The sequence below is a fragment of the Paroedura picta genome, chromosome 9 (genome assembly GCF_049243985.1).
Source record: "Paroedura picta isolate Pp20150507F chromosome 9, Ppicta_v3.0, whole genome shotgun sequence".
Lineage (NCBI taxonomy): Eukaryota > Metazoa > Chordata > Lepidosauria > Squamata > Gekkonidae > Paroedura > Paroedura picta.
Window position 1 is genome coordinate 59,430,039 of NC_135377.1, and position 19,456 is coordinate 59,449,494.

The window sequence follows — 19,456 nt, forward strand, 5'->3', positions numbered from 1 at the left end:
GTGCTGGGCTATATCAGTTTTTCCTGACGTCTCATTTTCTACGTGCATTTTGGGGGGTTGTCTTCCTTGTGTACTGTGTTAACATGTAACAGTTATCCCATATGCAATAAACATTATTCCACGATAGCTTTGCATTCAGACCGGACCAGTGAAATATATCATAAAAATGTAACAAGTGCTATAAATAAAACCCTGCGTGATATATTAGGTATATTGCATACAGGTTTCCATCCAAGTATACATTCTTGCCCACTCATGAAACACATTATTATTATTATTATTATTATTATTATTATTATTATTATTATTATTATTATTATTATTATTATTATTGTTATTATTATTATTATTATTAATATTATTTGGATTTATTATCTGACACTCTCGGCAAAGCCGGCTCATTGTGGGTTACAGAATAAAACAATACATTCCCCTAAACCCCCCTAAAACCAATAATTAAAATACAAACTACCAGAAAACGGTGGCAACCAACCCACCACCTATCCCCACTGGGAGGCAGGAGAGCAGCTGACCACCACAGATGGCACGTGGTGGAATACTACTCCTTTGTGGGGGGGGCATAGATCTTCTCTTCACCCTGGCTTCAACCATAGACGTGATGGAAGTACTCCATTTTGCAGGCCCTGCAGAAAGCTGAAAACTGGGTTAGTAACTCTCCAGGAAGTAGATCTATCTCACAAGGTTGTTGCACTGAAATAAAGAATGTCCTGAGTCAGAGAAAGAGAAAGCGCTTTTTAAAAATCTGTTGCCTAATGTTCATTCAAAAGTGACGATGTTCTTCCTGTAATAAATCAATGTACTTCTTGACTCATCACTATACAATTTGAGCATGACTTCATTTTCTTCTGGAAGCCACTGATGCAGCTGATCGTGTGAGAACACAACTCTGTTGTTCTGTTTGTTAATCGTTATTACTTTTAACAGTGACATCTGACCTCTCTAGTTATTCGTGTCTAGTAAAGTCTTCCTGGCTCACACCTGGTGCTGGTAATAAAGCACAGCAAGCATGAAGAATGAAGATATGTTTGGGAAACTTCACTAAGTGGCAACTGCCTGTGACAGAGTCCTACAAGGGTTGTTAATAAAGACTGCTCAATGGATGACAAAATGCCCAATTTAAGTTTGTCCTAAATGACTCTAAGTCATAAAAAGAAACAAAGATGAGGAAATGGCTTTGATAGGTTGACAATATATTATAATTCCCATTGAGAGTATACATTGCTTCAATAGAATGAAAAATTGTCTAAGTCAAATATTAAGAGCCCTAAGACTCTTAACTATATGGAAGAATCTCTGGTCCAATCCATTCCACTGCCTCCTCGCTTCATGAGGAGTCAATTGATCTCCTTCCATCACATAACAAAAAAACTGAACAGGCTTAGCGAGGAGAGGAAGGACGCATGATGCAAGACCATCATTTTCATAGATTCCTTCCTGCATCACCTCATAAAGGATGAAATATAGGTGCATGAATGGACTAGTTTCATGTATTTATGAGAGACTTCAAACATGACACTGATCAAATATAAAAACCATGGCTACTCATTATATATCAGTCATTCGTAAAATAAATTGGCCCCCAAGCCCCCCCCCCTCATCCTACTACGACTGCTACTAATCTGTCTAACCCACTGGGTCCCAGTAAGAGTTGAGCTGAGGCTCTTTTGCAGTTCCATCATTCTCTAATGTTATTGTGGTTATCATGTTAAGGTTATTGTTGTTATGATATTGCTGTTATCACCTGTTATATGCATGTTATGCATGTTATATGCATCTTTTTCCTGTTTCCTGTAAACTGCCCTGAGCCTCCGGGGAGGGCGGTATATAAATATAATAAACAAACAAACAAATAAATAAATAAATGGGTACATACATACATACATAATTAAATAAATAAATAGCGACACCAGAAGCTTCCAGCAGCTTCCATACAGCTGCCCAAGCAGACATGCCACCACATCCTCTTAGCTGCCCATGAAGATCTCTTCTGCTGAACCAGGCTGTGTATGTCTGTTTCAAATATGTGAGTATAAGTTTTCCACTGAATTGCAGCATTTAAATTAGAGCCAAATGCAAGTGCTACCAGGACATATAGAGCTCTGTAGATAGCTTAATATGCTAATATAATTTTCTCACAGTAATTAGCTGTTTGTTACATTATACTTGTTCAGCATCACAGTACGCTCATCCATTGCGCTGGGAGCCTTTGAACGTCAAGCTTTAACTTAAACATAATAAAAATTATCCTCGCTTCAGAATAAACATGTTTAAGTTAAATAATTTCTAGTAAGGATCAGACTAAATTATGTTCAGGCCAATTGGTTTAGCTATGATGTTTCTGTAAAAAAAAAAAGAAGAGTTAGCTCAGTTATCATTGACTTTCCCAAACTGCAACCCCCCTCTGACACGTATTTTGAAAACTTAAAGAAAGCATTCTCCTCTCACACTAAGAATGAGCATATGGCCTCTGGGACAGACATCAAAAATAAAGAGCTTGCACTAATGTAATAATCTTGACTAAACCCAAATAAGGAGCTGAGCTACTTGTCAACCTTCCTTCAGAACTAATACAAAGTATGGTTCTTGAAGGGTTCCTTTAACCCTCCCCCCACAACACTCTTTTCTTTGAAGGAATAGATTAAACCCTTTTAGCTTTCTTCTGCATCTAAATGCACGCCTTCTGTGTCATTGCTCCCTCTCTTATCGCTCTCCCAAATCTACTGTGATCTCCTCGGATCAAGTTTTGCTTTGGGCCAGCAAAATATCATTGTTAGGGACAAACAAACAAATGTGATAAATTTATGAGTGGATCAGATCTACACAGCTCAGGCAGCATTGACTCAAGCAGAATGCTGAACACAGGCTAGAAGCGGGAGGGGAAATAGGTTCTAACAGTCCCACTACATCCTAAATGGCTGGCAATGATTAGCCAGAAATGGGGGAAGCGAAGCAGCCGTCACAGACAGCACAGTTGCCAAACTAAATGAAGAGTGCTCAGATTTCCCCTGGAAACTACTGGGCATAACCAAACAGTAATCCAATAGACTGAATAACTGTGCTTAGAGTAAGCAAGCAGCTAAGTGTGAATATTGAGGATTACATTCTGTTAACCATTTTCATTATGCTGTATGTTACTTTACCCACTCATTTTGCCTATAAGTATGAACCAATTACTTCCATTCCATGACATTGTAAATGAGGAAGTGTGCATGCACACAAAAACTCATACCTTGAATAGAACTTTGTTAGTCTTAAAGATGCCACTGGACTCTAAATTTGTTTTTTGTTCACAAGCTCAGTCTTTGAGAACTTTTTGCTTCAGTTTTCTTGAATGGAGAGAACAGGATAGTTATCTTCCAAGCTGATTTTTATTTGTTTGTTTTTCCTTCTACATTTAGACTCCATCTTTCCCACACAGACCCACAATCTAAGTCAGGGGTAGTCAAACTGCGGCCCTCCAGATGTCCATGGACTACAATTCCAGGAGCCCTTGCCAGCATTTGCCAGCGAATGCTGGCAAGGGCTCCTGGGAATTGTAGTCCATGGATATCTGGAGGGCCGCAGTTTGACTACCCCTGATCTAAGTCAACACAACCAATCTGAGGAACATCTAGTAAACAATGAACTAGAACTAGGAAGTCAGACGTTTACCAGTTCCACTCTGTGCATATTGTCTATGAGTTTTGGGCAGAAGGCTACTTCACAAAAAAGCCTCGGCTTCTATGCTCTATTGCTGGCTTTCCAGAGTAAATTATTAGCCACTGTGTGAGACAGGAGGTTGGACTAGATGGACCCAGCAGGACTTCTTATACAGGGACAGCTGAGTACAAGAAACAAAGATAAGACCTTACAAACCTGAATATATTTACTGGGTCTTGAACAAAGACAGGCATTTGGATACCTGATGGATTTTTACTATTTATGTAAGGATTTAGATGGAGTCTGTATAAAATGGGACCATACAGAGAATATGGGGGGGGGGTATTTTTTGATGGTCTCATGCAACATAAGGGAACTGATCAGGGAACACAGAATATGCCTATCAGTGGTCTCCCAGGAGTTTTAAAAATATAATGCTGTGTTCCATTTTTGCAATATCTATAAAAGACTTTCAGCAAAAGGAGTCCAGAAATCAGTATATGTATCCTTTCTTGTTTTATCCATGAGGCTGCATTCTCAGCCTCGCATTAATTACTGCGTTTCAAGAAAAATTAAGAAGGTATCTCTCCTTGTCCACCATCATTCCCATCATCTTTTTCTGGTGATTTTTTCATACTGTTATATCAGCTTTTTATTTTTGATGAGTTTTCACTGAAAACGTAATTGTTTAATAAGTCTGAGAATTTCTGCAGTGTCGTTACAAATCATGTCTTCAGCACTATGTAGCCTGAGCTGAGGGGAGATGAGTTCATATTATTATGAGTTCATATCAAGCTACGGTTGTGGCACAACAAATCAAACGGTTATTCCTCCTACTTGGCCATTTAAAATGGCGGCTTCCCAGAATTCTGAATCATCATAGTGATTACAAACTCTTTGGCCATGGTCACCATCATTTTCAAATACCCTTCATGAATAAATATACAAATACGAATCAGAAATGAATGGTCCGTCGTGTAGTCCAAAAGAATGAGAAAATGTACATTTTATCAAGAAAGTCGTCCTGACCCCCGTACTTATCAAGGAATCAATTCAAACAGGTCACTGACAGACAAAATAGAGGTCTCCGTATGTTTGGGGGACACCCTAGGTATATAGAAAAAATTACTTTGAAAATTAACCAAAGCCAGCTTTGTAAAGGCCCAACTATAATGAAAGCAAAAGATTACTGAGTTTGATAGTCTCAGCATTAACACATGGCGTCAGCATTATTATACGTATCTGCAGATTTTAGAATCATTAGCTCAGACTCACGTACCTGAAGCCGCAGGCTGCCTATAAGATGCTTGTACAGAGGTGAGGCCGCAACAGTAACTGGAAAAGAACTGAAAGATTCAAGTTAAACTTTCTGTTTTGCATGATCAAGTATATTCATAATCTGGGGTGTTTGCCATATGGGCCAGAGGAACAAAAAGCAAACATATCATGCTTTCTCTGGGCAGATGAAACTTCAGCTAACACTTTGGCTCCATTGGAGGGAAGAATGGACTTGGGTGGCTCTCAGAAGCTGGATGCAAATCTATACTTAGGTCAGAGTGATGAGAGAGCTGTGGACAAATTGCTATCTCTTTGTCTGTCTGTCTGTCAGCTTCATTTGGCCACCTGTGAAAGGGAACAATAACACATCACTCGAGATCGTTGTGAGAATGAACAAGAAATTTGTACGTCCATTGCATATAAAGTGAGCAATAGACATATACAGTAAACTATGAGGACTGGAAAACTTGGTGTTAGGTAGAACAATCCAGATGTTTCAGAGCATAACTACATATGGTGAGGGAAGTCTGTTCTGTGTATTCACCTATCTGCTTCATTTGTGTACAAAGCACGGTGGGTCAATCTTTTATAACAAGAGAGGCAGGTTGGTGAGGGGAGCTGAACCTTCTTGCTTCCCGAGCCTGACTATTTTGTGTTCCATTGCGTTCTCTCACCTAGAGCCCAGAAGAATTGAAAAGTACCTCCAGAGACACAACATGGAGACAGATGGTAGGAAAAGGAAGAGCACTTAGTACTTCTTGCCTGCATATATCTCTTGTCATAAACTCTCCCGCCCTCTCTCTCTCTTTCTCACACACACACACTTTATACATAAACGGGACAGACACCTAAACAAATATGGCTGCTTCCAATACATTGAGTTTGGTCCTCAGGCTCCTAGTTCAATAACATTGTTCTATTCCACTGGGACCATCTGGTCAGAGATAGCACTAAACAGAAAACCTCTTATTTTAATTCCTAGAGTTTCTAGACATTTCATAATTATTTTTAAAGGTTTTAGCCACAGTCTTTGAAAGTATCTATAAGCCCAATGTGACTGCTTGTATGAAAGCTGTGAGTTTCAGTATTTGAATACAATGAGAACTTTTTAAAAGCTAAGTTTGTGTTTTGTTTTGTTTTTTTCAAATTTTATTACTCTCATTGTTAAGATGGTGTGGTTTCTCTGTAATATGAATTTGTCTGGCGACAGATTTATGCCCACTGCATCCTATTAGGCCTTTGTGTGCCAGATTAAAGAGGCATCAGTCCTGAAGAGCTTCCGCTCCCATACAGCATTAATTATTTTATAATACAGGTCTTGCCTCTAGCATGGAAATAAAAACATTTTGCACAAAGCAATTTCATTCATAAGCTGCAGCCCTCCTAACAAATTGTAATAATATATGATCCCTATACCTTATAAAATGGATTAATAAAACAAAATACAGTGTCTAGTATTAAATCTGACTTGGATGACATTTAAGGTCACGAGAGGCAATCTTACTGGTCCTGAAATCTTTTAATCTTATTTGCAGATTATTTCATCAGTGAGTTCCGAAGAGCTGAGAGAGGATTTTATTCCCATATCTTTATTATTTCATTGACTGTTGAAAGTGCAATGTACCATACGTTTCTATTAATTCTAAAACAGTATTTTCTTACTCAGGTAATTCAGTAGCTTTAGAAGTGTGTAAATAGGTCTTTTGAAAGATTTAGTATCCAAGCTATGATCATTGTTAATTCTTTATTAAGAATTATTTCACCAGCTTTGGGAAACAACATATCTAAATGGCAAACATTCCCAACTTTAGTACTGATGTAAGTATATTTGCCAAGTCAACATTGTAACATTGGATGGATGTATTTGTTGATGCACAACAAACACAGCATTAATACATAAGATGTCTTAGAACTAGGACTGAGGACCTTGCAGCCCAACATATCAAGCTAAGCAAGGGAATTTAGCAGTTTTAAACAACTGAACCATGCTGGTATTAGACATGGTCTGATGGAGCAGGAGGTGATGTCTATGAAGGTGCATGCAGTTGACAGTAGGATCAGGTAGCTGACCACTTGAAAGCAGATGGGAGGATAACATACATTTCAAGAACCTCTTATGGCCCCGGGAAAATTGAATAACTACAATCCAATCTCAAATGGATAATTCTTCAGCAAGGTAACTGAATCAGTGGTGGGTGGCCAGCTTTAAGGCTCTCTCAGTGGCTTTCAATGATATTGATCATGATATCCTTCTGGATCACTTTTCAGGACTGGAACAGGAGGCACTGTTCTGTGGTGGTTTCAATCCTTCTTCAAGTAGGGATTTCAGAGTCTGTTGGTGTGGGGCAGCTGCTCTGCTCCTTGGCTTCTGACCTATAAGGTTCTCCAAGAGTCCATCTTGGCCCCCATATTTTTCAGTATCTATGTAAAGCCTCTGGGAAAGGTCATCCAGAGATAGTCTACCAGCAAATCCCAGGAAAGCTGTGGGAATTATGAACAGGTACTTGAAGGTAGTTTCAGAGTGGATGAGAACTAAAGAACTTACATTCATTGCTGACAATATGGAAGTGTGTCTGATGGGGGGAAGGTCTGACCCAGGAAATGTTATCCTGGATGGAGCAAGTTTGCAGCTTCGGGGTGCTCCTGGACCCAAGCCTCCTGCTAGATAAACTGATGGCAGTATTGGTCAGGGATGCCTTTCATCAGCTTCAGCTGGTGAGCCATCTGTAGCTACTGTGGTGTCATCTTGATTAGATTACTGCAATGTGTTCTGTGGAGCTGCCATTGAAGATTGTCTGGAAGCTGCAGTTGGTACAGAATAATGCAGCCAAAGTGCTGACAGGAGTGGTTTATATGCACCATATACGCCAATTTCGCTCCAACTACACAGGCTTCTAAATTCCTGGTACTGACTTTTAAAACCCTCTGTGGCCTGAGTTCAATTCCAGGGATACACATGAACTTCTTCAACCTCCTAACCTCAATGCAGAGTCCTCTCCATTCTCAGTTGAAACATCAGAACTTTGGAACTCTTTGGAGTTCTGCTTCAGACAGTTGCTCCCACCATCTAAATTTAGAAATGTGAAAACCCAAAAAAGAACATTCTCAGAACTTTGGAACTCCTTCCTCAGGGAAGTTCATCTGTCTCCCTCTATAAGCAGAAGAGCAAGAGTCCAATAGCACCTTAAAGACTAACAACGAGAATTGAAAAAGCGAGCAGTGACTCACACAAACACATACTCTGCCACAAATTTTATTAGTCCTTAAGGTGCTATTGGACTGAAGGGGCTACTGCTACTACTACAGACAGACTAACACAGCCACCCATCTTGATCTATCCCTCTATCAGTGTTTTCTGCCATTAGATGAAAACTTTTCAGTTGGCATATCCCCTGTAATGATTATTGCCCTTCCTTCCTGGTTCTGGCATTGTTTGGTTATGTATGTTTTATTGAATTCTTTTATTATTTAAAATGTTGTTCGTCATTGTTCAAGTATTTTAACATTGTTATGTATACTGCCTTAGGGCCCCTGATCAGGTGGAAGTTAGGCATGAGATTTTCCAGACCCTGGACAGCTCCAAGGGGCAGTAGACAACTGGCACTTGTGAGCTTTATAGCACAATTGCGTTCTTCTGTCTAGGTGTCAGCCTTGATTGCTCTTCCAAGTATCACTCCTCCAAAGGACAGGAACGAGGACCAAACCAGATGTGATGACATCCCTGGGTCTGATGCAAGGATACTGCTGCCATTTTAAAACCTAACAAGGACATCTTAAACATTCCACGAGGGACCACTCCTTGCGAGGCCTGCAGTGTGGTGGGATGAGATGTCCTTTTTTCTTCCCCCCTTCAAACCTTTCTAAGCAGAGTGGGGCACAACTGTTTTGGCACTTGAAAAGCTTGGAGCAGCATGCTTCATCCCACTCTGCTGCAGACCTAACCATGGCATGGTTATGCCTCATGGCATTTTTAAATTGCCAGTTATTATGATCTCACCCTCTTCTCTTCCTCACTTTCCCCCCATCTGTCTTCTTTCTTGCTGAGCAGCCCCATTATCAACTTTATTCTTATTTTTCTATGGCTGACCTACCTGAGTCTGAGAGGGAAGAAGAAGAAGAAGAAGAAGAAGAGTTGGTTCTTATATGCCTCTTTTCTCTATCAGAAGGATTCTCAAAGTGGTTTACAGTCACCTCCCCTTTCCTCTCCCCACAACAGACACCCTGTAAGGTAGGTAAGGCTGAGAGAGCCCTGATATCACTGCTCAGCTTTATCCGTGCTGTGGTGAGCCCAAGGTCACCCAGCTGGCTGCATGTGGAGGAGTGCAAGAGAGAGAGAGAGAGAGAGAGAGAGAGAGAGAGAGAGAGAGAGAGAGAGAGAGAGAGAGAACAGACAGACAGGCAGACAGACAGACAGATGCTAACCCAGCCCAACAACAGAGGGAAGAGACAAAATATCTTTCTTGTGTTCTGATTTTGAAATGGCACATGAGAAACTTTAGAATGTTCAAAATAAACAAAAGGTGTTACTTAACTTGGAGGAGAAAAGGTCCGGTGCAATCAAGTGTAGGATGTATTAGTTGAACAAATAACAAAACTGATGTAACTTTGTAATCATACAAACACCATCTAATTTGTTGCCAACGAGTGTTTCTGCTGTTCCACAATGTCTTTATAACTTTGAGGAGAGGGGCTTTCTTTTCAGTTTCTGCTGAAACATTCAAGCATAGGATTCTGAGTTTCACTGACACATAAAGTTTAGAAGGCAGGACCATACAACCAAGTTCCTAAAATCCTTCTTTATTCACAGGCCAGGGATCACTCATCTTTTCTGGAAGCTATTTCCCTTCTTAACCAGGCATGGATAATTATTCTTTAATAGATACTATGTCCCTTTTTTTGCTTGAATGAGGATCCTCCTTGATCTGCTCACTCTCTTAGCTGTCTTCCCAGTTCACAGTCAGTGCTTAAATGTCTCTTCTTCATCTGTCAGTCACAACTGTCATTGGTTGGTAAGGAGAGTTGCTCGTGTGGGACTCATGGAATAACGGGTATAAACTGTCTTTGCTTCCTTCCCTGTCCACAGTCAGTGCTTAACTGTCTTGTCTTCTGCCTGCCTACCTACCTACCTATCCAGCTAGCTAGCTTAGCTGTCTACCTGTTTATCTGAGACTGGTATGTTATTGTCATACACTGATATGTAGGCATGTTGATCTACAGAATATATGGGAACATCTTGAAAAGTATATGTACATATATCATGACAATGGGTATATGGGTGTGCCTACACACACACACACATTTATATAAATTTTAAAGCGAATCCTGGAACCTGATTCCCTTTCAACTAGTATAAGGAAGTTTATTCTGCAATTGCATAATATGAGCAAGGACAGGAAAGCAGACAAGAATGACTGCCTGATCAATTTATTTAAATCTTGGCAATGCTGCATGTTTTGCTTTATTGGCCCAACCCACAATATGAGAGCTTGATTGCACCACTGAACAAACGCTCACAATGCAGAGGTGATATTTTATCAATTTTGTCCAGGAGAGGGGGGGGGGAACCCGCAACCATTTTATACATTTCAGTGACAGAAAAACAGAAAGTCAATACTATTGCTGCCATGTTGCTTTACCTTGAATGAAAGTGTTGTCACATGACATTAGCAAAGGCACAAGACACACAAACACTCAGTAAAGCGCCCAATTGCATAGTTGTATTATGAACAGTTCGGATTTTGTTTGAAAAATACATTTTGACTCTCTATCAGCTAGTGAGGGTCTTAAAAGCAGAAGTGATATTTATTTCAGCAGTGCAAATGACCTGAAGCATTTGTAACTAGTTTTGAACTGCTAGCACCAAAGTTTTGGATTGATCTATCACTGAGTGTTTGTGTGAAGAAAAAAACAACCCCCCTTCATATATTAGGGAGGAACACTAACTATGTTGTCCTTGGCCCATATTAATGTCCTTTGCTTGTACTGTGGGCACACAGTCATATATTTCTCCTCTGAAATAGTGCTTGAAATTCCATCTATCTGATTGAAAACTAAACAATGAGTTTTAGGCCCTGTTTCAGCTCAGAGATATCCAAATACACACTCGTGTTCACATTCCATATACTAAGAAATTCAACCTGCTGTCTGAAGAAAGATAGGAGTTATGAAGCAATGCCCCCCAACCCCCCCACACACACTTTTGTGGGATTAAAGCCCTTTGAGTTGGCTCAGTAGACCTGCTTAGAACTGTACAATTAGGCTCCAATCCTAAAAGCATTTTTCCATAAATCAATCCCACTGCATAAATTGGGACTTAGGAGAGTATTACTTCTAAGCAGGCCTGTTTAGGATTGCACTGAAGATTTTCTTATCCCTCTGTATTCTGATATCTTTTTTTCCCCCTCTTCTCTCTTCTCCTTCAAGTTGCAGCTGACTCCTCATGGGGGTTTCAAGGCAAGAGACTTTCAGAAGTGGCCTGGGCCAACCCTGCTTAGCTTCTGAGACCGGGCAGGATCAGGTTAGCCTGGACCATCCAGCTCAGGGCAACTTCCTTTTCTACTTTTGATCATATGAGTTTAGAACTGCATCTAGCCCACACAAGATTATTTTCTCAATTAACTGTCAACTATTTATTTCTGAGCACTTTTCGGCGTACCATCATTCTTCTAATTTGTCTGGTCTAAAAATATCACTTTATCTTTCACCATACATTTAAGTGTCTTCTCTTGGTTCTCAGGGCTACTTGTCCCTCTAACCCTGTTAATGTCATAAGAAAAGATAGTGCCACCATCATGACCCTGGTTTGACATTTCACTCAGTCTCAAGCCAATAGGGCTGTTATTCCCCTCAATGCCTTTTTTTTGCCTGCCGATAACACTTGGCTCCACCATCCACATATCTTCTATAGTTTAGACCTCACATGTATTTTCCAAGAATGGAGTTATACGTTGATGAGGAGAAAATCACATTGTTCTTCCTGGGGCAAACGTATGAATGCTCCCCAATTTCAAAACCTCACTGCCTATGGAAAAATTGGCATATAATCAGTGCAGAACTTCTTGATATGCTGGTTTTCATTGGGCAATTCTAGAAGTCCTGTCCTCAATAGTGCAGTCCTAAACAGAAGTAATTCTAATGCAGTTGAAGCCAGTGGGTTTAGAAGATTATTTATTACTCTGTTTCAGATTGCACTAGTAAAGCATTTCAAAGACTCCTGGGTTTGGGATTCCTCCATGTTCCTCTCATGCCATTTCTTGCTAATCTTTGGCTTTTTCTAATCCATTTTGCTGCAGACCTTTTGTTACTTGCTGCAGAAGCTTGACTCCACCCCCACAGCTCTTTTCACTCCATTCATTCTGACTCTAAGTTGAAGGTTCTCTGCAGATTGATCTAACAAGCAGTTGAAGCACTGATACTTCTGGGGTCATTCCCTTCCCACCCCCCACCCCCCCAAAAAAAGGATTTTTATGATGTTGGCATTTTGGGTTCAGTACTGCTGTACTCACCCTCTATTGAGGTGACCATTCCAAGTCCTCAAACATCCAGGTGTGTGAAACCTGTCAGTGAGTCAGTATGGCATTGTGGTTAGAGCATCAGGGTGGGATTTGGGAGGCCCAAGTTCCAAACCCCACTCTGCCATGGAAACGTGCTGGGGTGACCATAGGCCAGGGACTGTCTTTGCTTCACTTAGTTCACATTCCATGTTTTCAAACACACTCAAGAATGAACAGTCAGTCCACTTTGCTACTGGGCTTTACTGTGTGAAACAGCAGACTTGCAAGCAGTTGTGGAAGTGGATTGAAACTGAATTATTTCACATGTATGGAGGGAGTGAAGACAAAGTTGTTAAGCCTGTAGGGGAGAAAAAGCAGGAGATAAATCAATAAAGACTACATAGCCTCTCATCGCCCGATTCCAAGGTATGTTTTCTTGAGATCGTTTTTTGTTTGTTTGTCCCGAATTGGACCTTCAAGGTTCTATGCAAAGATGCTATTGTATAAGGATGTTTAGAGTTCTTACAGCCAAGGTGCAAGAGTTACAGGAGCTCAAAAATGCAATGTCTGTTTTGACAGTCAGCCAAAAATGGAAGGTTCTAAGGGGGGGGACTAGTCACTAATCAAGGTCCCTCCCGCAAGTAAACAGAGTAATCTAATTTGCAAGTAGGTGACCTATATGTCTGGACATAGCTGATTATTTATTTAACTAATCAAATTATATTGTGTTATTTGACGAGAGGATGTTCACGCTGCTGACACAATGTTATTTTTTTTAACCAGATAAGGTGAATTGATTGTAATCTATATTACCTTTGTTAGTCATCAACTCTTACACCTTAGTTCTGCCCAAGGGAAGCATGAATGCATTTTGCAGAATTCAATAGCATGCTGTATTAGCTCATTGTACTGATATGCACTGTTGAATAAAAACAGCAGACCTGGCTACTCGATCAGCTTTGTCTACATACCAGCAGTTCAAGTGCCAGAGGACTTTTCAGTCTCCACTCACAGAGCTAAAGCACTTCCAAAGTTGTGTGTGTGTTTAAATGAATGTGCATCTGGATCAAGAAAAGGACAATACAAAGCATCCATTTAGACACATCCATTCTCTCTGCACTTCAAAGCCATGAATGCACAAGTGTTTGTGTGTGCTTGCACACATGCATTAATTCTCTTCCCCCTGTGCGTAGTTCAAAAGACAATTAATTTGAGAGGCCATCACAAGTTGCCCCGGAAAGAGTGCGCAGTAACATTTTAACCAATTTGCTGCAATGCTTATGGAGAAACAGTGTTGCCTTAGACTACTGGTCTATCTATTTCTAACATCTGCAATCTGACATCTGTTGCCTGTTAATGCCAACCTGGAAAATGGTACCTGCTGAGCATGAGGTTAGAAGGATAGTTTCATTTTAAGCTACGTTAGTAGAACAAACTTGGAGCCCAGTAGCAGCGTAAAGACTGACAAAATTTCCCAGAGTATAACGTTTTGTGGCTTAAAGACCAACAAATATTTCCAGGGTATAAGCTTCTGTGTCAACGCTCATTTTGTCAGATACTGGATGAGAAACGTCAGTATCTGATTCTCTTCTCCACTTTGGAAACATGGTTATCTAATGAAGTGAACTCTGACTCACAATGCTGATGCTGAAAGGTTTTGCTGGTCTCCACTGGAGTCAAAATTTTGTTCTGTTCAGAATAGCATTGTAATGCTATTCTGTGGTAATGGATGAGGAGGGGTGAGAGGGAACAATGGCAAGAAACTCTCTAGAAACAGAGAAAGCCGGGTTACAATATCCACATGAGACCCTTACACTGTGAGTGAAATCTTGACGCAATCTTACTAGGAAGTCCCATTAAACTCAACAGGACTTCCTTAAGCCTCATCTGTCTTCTTAGAGGAGCTATTGGAGAAAGCCACACCTCGGTGACATTATTTGAAGAAAGGTAAACTGGCAATCCTGGTAGTATGTTATATATTTTATAGGGAAAGAGAAGAGGCCCCTAGAGATACACCTGGTACACCTTCTAATCACTGCACCAGATTCGCTTCCCTCTTAGGCCTGCCTCTTAGCCTTCTCAAAGGGATGACGCTGGCTGAGGGGTGACTGCCTCTCGCAGCTGCAGTTGTGGCCCTGCTCTTTCCCTCCAGATCCCCACTATGTTAAAAATGCAGGTGAACCATGTGCCACCTCAGTGCGCCTTCCTTGACAACCCCTTTGCTTCTCCAGCCCTGCAGCCACAAACCAAGGGATCCACTTGAGACAAGGGGGAGGGTGCGGGGGGGGGGGCAGCCACCCCCTGTTTGTCCTTGGAACCCAACTCCACATTTCCTGGCTCCCCTTCTCCCTGATCTCCGAGAGGTCTAGGTGTGTGTGGGTTGGGGCATTCAGCCATTCTGGGCCACCTTGGTGGAGAGCAACTGCAGAAGTGAGAAGATGTCAAGCTGGCTGACAGATTGGCTGGGAAGGTTCTGGTAGCCGCTGGGGATGGAGAGGGGGGGGGAGGGAGAGACATGTTGCTGGAGGAGCTGTGAACAGGACTTGAGCCAGGGAGAGTCCCAACAAACAGGACTGCAAGGAAGGGGAAAGGACAGAGCAGAGTTGGTGCTGATTGGGAAGTCCACTTTCACCATGCAGTTTCAAACGGATTCAGTAGAGGGAGTGGAGAAGGAAGGCACGCAGGAAAAAGGAAGGAAGGAAGGAGGGGAGGGGGGAGGGGGGAGAGATTTGGCAGAGGAGCCTACTTAGGACTCCCTCTGGCTGCCGCCCTCCGTTGCCAGGCACGCCGCTTTGGACTTCCATAAGCCCGGCTCCGGCTGTTGCTCAGGCGCAGGAGCTCCTTCCAGCCTGCTGCCGGAGAAGGGACCCGGGGGGCCGCGAGCCTCTTGCCTTGGGGGACGGTCTTGTGGGAAGGGCGGCCAGAGGGACCCACCTGTCCTTCGCCACAGGAGGGAGCGGCCAGGCGGGCAGCGGCCTGCCCCTTTCGCCGGCGCCCTCCCCCCAGTCCACGGCCCTCCGGTTTCCCCCCAAGTGACCCTCCCTGGCCTGTTGACCCGGATCCGCTGCCTCCACCCAGGGCAAGACACTTTGCCCCGCTCCCGTGTGCAGCGGGGGGGGGGGGGGAGGAGGAGGATCCCGGCCTTTCGGCTCCCTTGCTGCTCTGCGCTCCTAATTGCCGGCGATGAGGCTCCTGTAAGCCGGGAAAGAAACACCCGGCAGTTCCCAGCGCCTGCTGAGAGGGCGATTTCCTCGCGCACACCCATACACGTGGATTGGGGTCCCCCCGCTTTCCGGAGACGCCGTTTCAGACCCTGGAGCGACGCCAAACTTTGGCCCTCCTTCTCCCCACCGCCGTCTCCCTCTCTGCCACCTAAGAGAGGCTCCGCGCGGCTCTCTAGCGATAGGGACAGGCGAGGAATCGCGGTTTTTGCTCAAGGACGGCGAAATGAAAGGCTTGTTCACTCTTTTGAAACTGACACGGTCTGCTGACGCCCGGGTTTCCCAAAGAACTTTTTGCACCCTGCAGGATGGAATGGACGAGTCCGGGTGGGGAGTTCCTGCACCGGATCGCCGCCTCCATCACTGAATAGCGGGGGGAGATTGGGGGGGGGGGCTGTTCTCGACTTGCTCCCTACAGTCCGTGGCTTAAAGGGGGAGAAAAAGCGGTTTCCCTTGGGCTAATTTTTTTTTATTGGTTTAGATGACACGCAGCCCCGGTCCTCCCCGCCCCCCGCCCCCCACCCCACCCTTTTCTTTTCATCATCAGCAAATAAAGATTAGGAGGGCAGATTATAGAAAGCGTTTTCTCCGTCCTCGACTGATCTTTATTCCGGAGCTTTTGTGATGATATTGATGATGATGATGGCCAAGTGGACAGTTTGATTTTTGTGTTTGGAGCTAGTTATAAAGAATCAATATTATATCAAGGGGCAACTTTCATGATAAAGGACTTTAACCACTCCGGCTATTCATCATAAGTCTGTAGCAAGCAGATAGGTCAAAAGAAATTATATTGCACTAAAGAGTGTGTCTTCTTATCTCTCCTATACCAGGGGAATAAGGGACAAGCCGATCGATACAGTAGCTGCCGTATACTTCTTGCAATTATCAATAGCTGATTTCGTCTTTTGAGGCCTGTGCATCTATTAATACCAGCTAATAATAATCTTTTTTGGAAGAGGAAGAGGGCAGAAAAAAGTATCTGCGGCTGCGAGGAAGTTTTCCTGCAGGAAGGCTCCCTTGTATGCCCAAACCTCTTGCAACATAAGGTGTAGCTTAGAAACATAATATATAACAATATAGAAACGTCAGTGCCTGTTCAGAAAGGGAAAAACAGTGCCAGAGAGAGAGAGAGAGAATTTAGCTAGGCGCGTGTCAGTGCATAGGTAGATTAGATACCTATATATAACCCGTCTCAGTGGTCATTTCTAGGAACAGGCTATGGGCATCTATGGCTGGATAGATGCACGCCCCATATCCTTTGGTATTGGACGTATATATTCTCTCTCTCTCTGGTTTACCCACACAGAGACCCGGATGTATCTAGCAACATGGTGATAGTTATGTTCTCTTTGAATATGCAAAACTGCGACCCCTCAACACAGCGTTGGGCTTCGGTTCCACGGCAAGGATGCTCCATCTGCATGCGGGTGTAAGCATTCCTTTACCTTACAGCCATGACATGCTAGACGCATGCACGAAGATCAGTTTCGGGTCTTTCCCTCCCTGTCCGCGCAGTTGTTCTGGCTTATTTCGGAACGTACGAATGCCACCTATTTCGGGGCAGTCCCCGTTGGTTTTCTTTTCAATCTTTCTGGCTCCCAAGGATCTCGGAGGGTGGGCTCCGGAATCATTTGCAGGCATGGGCAACGCAAGCTCGAATCGGTTTCCACCTGAAACCGTTCCGAATTAAGGGGAACAGCCCCTGGCCAAGAAAACCCCACACCCCGGGGTCTGGTTCTGCGGAAGTGAGTGGCTCTTCGTCGTCGTTCCCCCCACTCCCGAAAAAAAAATCGCAGCCGAAAAGAAACATCTTTATAATTGACATTTGACATGCTGTTTGGATTACGCTCTGGTAGACCAAGCACAGATTTCCCCTCTGACGGAAACATTTATCATCCTGATTGCTCCGGAGTGACAGGTGATGTTATCCATTATCTCCTCTGACCAATAATAATATTAACCTAGTCATATCCAGATCTAGCTATGCGAGCGGGGAGGAAGGATCCGCTGTTCCTAAGGAACCCCGCGGAACGCCCGGCTCTCCCAAGTTGGGAGGAAAGAGAGGGCTGCAGAGAAGACGGAGGAGAAGCGCTGGGGCCGCGCCAAGGCCACGGAAACGCGTTCACACACCTGGCTGCAAAGAGGGAAAGGGGAGGCCCACAAGCCTCCGCCTGGCGTGCCGCCGTGTGGGTGGGAAAGGCAGGGAAGCCGCCTTCCCCCCGCGTGGATCTCTGCGCCAAGGGTCTGGGGGACGTCGGAGGGACCCCTCTGTCCTGTGTCTCAGAGCCCGACGGGCACAGAGGGGCGGGAGGCTAAAGTCCCCCAGGCTCTTCTCCCCCCCCCTCGAGAAATCAATCGGGCAGATCGGCTCACTCCCGCCCTGCCCCCACCCGGCGGTCTCCAGGCCGCGACAGAAAAGGCAGCGGCTTAATTGCGTGTCCCGGGAAGCTGAGCCACCGAATACGGGACTAATTGGTAAAATATTATTATTAAGCAGACGAAATGATTACGTGTCTGCTTTTCAGAGGGGGAAAGCCCCGTTTGCAGAGGGGAAGGGCAATTAACAAATTAGGTTTAATTGCAGGGGGAGAGTGTGGGGGGGCGAAAGAAGTTGTGTCGGATTGGGGGGCCTCCTTTCCCCCACCCCCACAGAGGGGAGACGAGTCGCATCCACACGTGCATGATGGTTGCGGGTTTGTTTTTTATTAATAGAGGAGCCCGTCTTATTTCTCCTCTGCCGGGACGCTTGTTGCTGCCGTCCACAGTATGGATGCTCCATTAAGCTACCATCCGAAGTGGGTTTGGGGTCAGCTATGCCTTTTCCTTGGGTTTTTAATATCTATATACATACACATTCCGCCTGGACGACTAAGGAGCAGGAGAAAAGTTTCTGGTTGAATAAGAAAAGGGAGGGGAAAAGGGAGGAGAGGGAGAGAGGCCAAGAGCCGATTAACACCGTGTAGTTCCCGTGCTTTCCATCCTGGGGCTTTTCGCCTCCCATCAAAGTGGGGAGCCCCCCACTCCTCCCGATTTGGCACATGCCGCTCTTCCTCCTGCCGGATGGGCGAGGGGGGGGGGCTCGGGGAGGGCGGGACGGCGCGCCAGCAGGTGCGAGTGAAAGAGGACGAGTGACCTTTCTATTAAAGTCCTTTCCTCTGGTGACCCACTTCCACTCCGTTGGGCGGAGGGGGGAGATTGGTGCCATGGTTCCCCCCTCCCCTTTTCTCTCTCTTTTTAAGGACTCAAGAACGTCCAGCATGCCAGAATGCCTTCCCCTCCTCCCTGGAAATGCATTTATTTTGGGGGAGGGAGAGGGAGAGGGAAGACGTCGGGGGAAAAATGTGTCCCTCGTAACTCAAAGACTATGCAAATGAGGGCAGATCCCAAATGTTGTATTTCTGCCTTCGTTACTCGGCTGGCCGTCAAACATTCAAAAGTGACTTGCTCTCTCTCGCTCTCTCCCCCCCCCCTTCTTCATTTTCCTCTTGGAGGTTCTCTCGCCCGTCTTCCGAAATCGGCTTTCGGAAGTCCGTGATTGGGAAAGAGAGTCATTACTGGGAAAGAGAAATTATTATTATTATTATTATTATTATTATTATTATTATTATTATTATTATTATTATTATTAATTGTGGGAGCTGGCATCATTCGGTCCTCTAAAAGCATTGCCTGTAACGCCTGGAATTTCCCCCGAAACATCCCCAAACGAGTGCGAATTTGACAAGGGAACGGCGGGCGACGCGCGCAGGTGGGCTGCCGTCTGGACACCGCCGCGGGTCGGGGATCCGAGCGCCATGGGGA

At 44.0% G+C, this 19,456-nt stretch overlaps 2 long non-coding RNA genes across 3 annotated transcripts in view; both read right to left on the bottom strand.

The window, feature by feature from the left end:
- Positions 1-399: 399 nt before the first annotated feature.
- LOC143845010 (uncharacterized) lies at positions 400-5,906 on the bottom strand. The gene is made up of 3 exons (XR_013234216.1): positions 4,940-5,906; positions 3,251-3,347; positions 400-2,359 (listed from the first exon to the last, which is right to left on the bottom strand). It is a non-coding gene; the product is annotated as an uncharacterized LOC143845010 (long non-coding RNA).
- A 3-nt stretch (positions 5,907-5,909) lies between these two features.
- Positions 5,910-19,456, bottom strand: part of LOC143845009 (uncharacterized) — a 69,093-nt gene continuing 55,546 nt past the window's right edge. For both annotated transcript variants that reach the window (XR_013234215.1, XR_013234214.1), the window contains exons 5-6: positions 12,444-12,789; positions 5,910-9,643 (exon numbers count right to left, since the gene is read on the bottom strand). This is a non-coding gene — a long non-coding RNA (uncharacterized LOC143845009). The remainder of the gene's footprint in view (positions 9,644-12,443; positions 12,790-19,456) is intronic.